The 3,878-nt window shown below is 26.7% G+C and overlaps 1 long non-coding RNA gene across 1 annotated transcript; it reads right to left on the bottom strand.

The window, feature by feature from the left end:
- Positions 1–582: 582 nt before the first annotated feature.
- LOC136082804 (uncharacterized) lies at positions 583–1,188 on the bottom strand. The gene is made up of 2 exons (XR_010639730.1): positions 1,099–1,188; positions 583–780 (listed from the first exon to the last, which is right to left on the bottom strand). It is a non-coding gene; the product is annotated as an uncharacterized LOC136082804 (long non-coding RNA).
- Between the last annotated feature and the right edge of the window lie 2,690 nt (positions 1,189–3,878).

A 3,878-nucleotide genomic window follows, 5' to 3' on the forward strand; every position in this document is an offset into this window, starting at 1 on the left:
TCTAAAATAAAACGACTGCTTTTTGTTGCATTATACTGCCACCTTGATATTTGTGCAATTTTATTATTACTAAGTAACTATTTAATGCGCTTATTGATCAAGCAAACTCGCCATGCTTGCTCCATGCATGGCTCACCATTGGTGCAATTGCTGGCCAACCATCGGCCGACAAACATAGCCCAAGCCAAGTTTTACTCACCGTTAAATGCACGGCAGCCATTTTACGACAAGCGTTTAGCCGTTGCTTCGCCACGGCTTTTAGGTTCATGTTATTTTAGGTTCTTTTTTTATTTATTTTTATTACTTTTTTTCGTCGTTGCTTTGCCATTGCCCATTTTTATGTTATTTTGGTTTTATTATTATTTTTTCGATACTTTATTTTATAACGAGTACTTAGCACGTAGTAGAATTTAAATTAGTTGCAATTCCCCTATCTTCCTTCGTTCGAAAACGTAATTAATTGCCGGAGGATAAGTGTGGAAATAAGTCAAACTTCACTCAAAAAAAGTATACACAAAAACATATAACTGATGAGATATTTTAAAATATTACAAAATGGAATGTAAAAAATTAGGTCGACCGTTTTTGCAATACGTTATATATTGATAAATATTTTATATTTCAATAAAAGTTAAATAAAATACAATTCATATTTATATAAAGGTCTAAGATTAGCAAAAGCTTGACCATAATTTGATCGAACTGTCGATAATTACCGATACTCCTCAACTTCACATTTTACTGCAATCTTCCTTGCATGTCCAATTACTTCTGATAGATCTAAAATAAAACAAATGAGCCGTTCCTAATATAAGACATTTATACTAAAAAAAAATTGTTTGCACTTACTACTTATTATATTAACATATACTATGTTACTTAACAAATTACTGTTTCGCTGTAAACAATTAATCCAAGCAAGTTTTTATTTATTTTTATATACATGAAAACTAAACTTCATATGTATATAAAAATAGATTAAAAAATAAGGATCAAACATCAATAACCATACACTTAAAAGCAAAAACATAAAAGTTACAAAAACGAAAAAAGAAAATAATTTATTTTGACTGTTTTTAAATTAAATTTTTATATTACCTGTGTAGGTTTACTACAGCTTAAAGGAACTTAATACCAAAAATTAATGGCACTTAATATACATCGTATTTTTGAAACAGTTAAAATAAATATTGATTAAAAGTAACAGAAAAATACAAAAATAAACATACATATTTCTGTTTGTTATGTAACTAAAGAAAAGACCAAATTACAATATAAATAACAAGTAACTTTATATCTAGTATTAGCTATAAATTGTATACATATGTTATTTCACACTTTGCTATTGTATTACCTAAATTAAATTTTATAAGTTGTTAATGACATCATATTAATATAAACAATGTCATAAATTGTATGAATTTACAACTGTAAAACTAAATCGATTTAAAACTGCAAAACCAAAGTGTAAAGGTCAACTGTTTTAAATTCATTTCTATAACACTATACCGTATGGTGTTTTAGAAATGAATTTAAAACAGTAATAATAATATAATGTAAACAGTAGCAAGTTATCGTATGATACGATAGCTTTTTTTTTTCTTTCTATCATTTCGTCATTAAAAAAAAAGAATACAATGCCGTTTTATATAAATAAAATTTACATGACCGGGACTAAAAGAAGACAAAATTTACCTTACCACTACGCCCCGACGTGCTTTCATCAGCAAGCGTGTACAATCATTAAAATGTAAACATAAAATTACTTTGTACGATACAAAAATAAATACAAATTTTACAAGTATGTTAAGATCAGTAACTAATCTATAATCAAAAAAAAAAATCGTAAAAAAAAAAAAAAAAAAAATAATAGTAACATTAATTACACCTAAAAATTAAAAATATGTTAATTGAAGAATTTAAGGAAAATTTAAATTAAAGACCAGTTAATAAGATCGGTGTTAAAAAAGAAAAAAAAAAAAAAAAAAAAAAATAGGACGAAGTAAAGAATCTTAAAGAGAATTTAATTCATTAACATCGTTAAGAAGTTTTTGTTTTAGTTTTTGTTTAAATAGAGAAAGTGAAGAACAATTTTTCAGCTGGTTATTTAACAAAGTGTTCCATAATTTAGGACCTCTGATGGCAATAGAAAATTTAGTAACCAAATGTGCATTTTAGGTTGCTCATAATTGTCATTTGAAAACCATTTAGGGTACTCGTGGTTAATTTTATTGAAAAGTGTATTAAATATTATAGGAGGTAATTTATTATGAAATTTGTACATAAATATAAGAATTTGATAAAGGTTCAACTGAAAAACATTAAGTATGTGATGATTTTTAAATAATTTTTTAGAATGTGTGAAACGAAGTGCACCTGAAATAATTTTGACAGCGTGTTTTTGTCTACTAAGCAATTTTTTAACTTTACTTAAATTAGAGCTGCACCATGCAATATTTGCATAGTTTATATAACAATGTATGAGGGTGAAATATAAGATTTTTAAACAGTTTTGGTTTAATAATTGCTTAGCTTTGTATAGAATGCCAATATTTTTTGAAACTTTATCTTCTAACGTTCTTATGTGTTCTCTCCATGTCAAGTTTTCGTCAAGTATTACTCCTAAAAACTATTAGGATCAGGAAGTTTTAATAGAATATTGTCTTTAATGTGAATTCTATGAAAAAAAGTATACTTAGTTTTATTTAAATTTAATGATAATATGTTTGCCTTAAACCATTCCTCTAGGTTTAAGAGTTCCTTGTTTACTATTTTAAATAAAAGGTTGACATCTTCATTAGAATAAAATAGATTTGTGTCATTTGCAAATAAAACTGAATTTAAAATATTTGAAAACTTATGAAAGTCGTTTACATAAATAAGGAATAACAGTGGACCCAGAATTGAGCCTTGGGGAACACCGCAAGTTATAGTCAAGTAATCAGTTTTTCCTTCTTCGTGTGCTATGTATTGTTTTCAATTGCTTAGATAACTTTTGAGCCATTCTAAATATGTGCTTTTAATTCCATAACTTTCAAGTTTTTTTATCAGAATGCCATGGTCTACTGTATCAAAGGTTTTTTCTAAGATATATAAAACTCCGACGGTAAACTTACTTTCGTCAAATGCTTTAAATATATTGTGAACAATATTAATAATGGCTTGGTCAGTTGAATACCCTGGCTGAAATCCAAACTGTTTATTTTATAGAATATTATTTATATTAGGAAAAGTTTAAATTCGGTTATACATAATTCGCTTTAAGATTTTCGAGAAGCAAGGAAGAATTGCAATTGGTCTGTAATTTTCAGGATTTGAAATGTCTCCTGATTTGAAAATAGGTATGATCCTCGCAATTTTAAGTTTCTCTGGATAAGTACCTAGTTTTAAAGATAGATTAAAAATATGTAAAAGAGGGAATGTTAAGTATTTTATCGATTTTTTAATTACGTTCTGGGTTTATTAATTAGTGGAATATAGCCTTTCTGATATATGAAGTTAAAAAAATTATTTATATTTGTGTTTAAATGACGCATGTTCAGGTCAAGGTTAAAATCACCTACAAAATAAATGCTTTTATTTTTGCTTAATTTATTTTTAATTTTGTTTTTAATATGATTTTCGAATTGTTTTATTAAGCCGGAAGGTGGTCTGTATAAAACGTGGATGATAATGTTTTTTGTGGTTTTATTTATTATTTCCACACATAGTGATTCACAATCATTAGTGGTTAAGCACAAATCTTTTTTTAGCTTGTATGACAAAGAATTACTTATAAATACACACAAACCCCCTCCTTTCTTCCCAGATCCTCTAAATTGATGAATAACTTTATAATTTGGTAGCTGAAAATTTGTATTTGTTTCGATATATTCATC

This window comes from Hydra vulgaris, chromosome 07 (assembly GCF_038396675.1).
Source record: "Hydra vulgaris chromosome 07, alternate assembly HydraT2T_AEP".
Classification (NCBI taxonomy): domain Eukaryota; kingdom Metazoa; phylum Cnidaria; class Hydrozoa; order Anthoathecata; family Hydridae; genus Hydra; species Hydra vulgaris.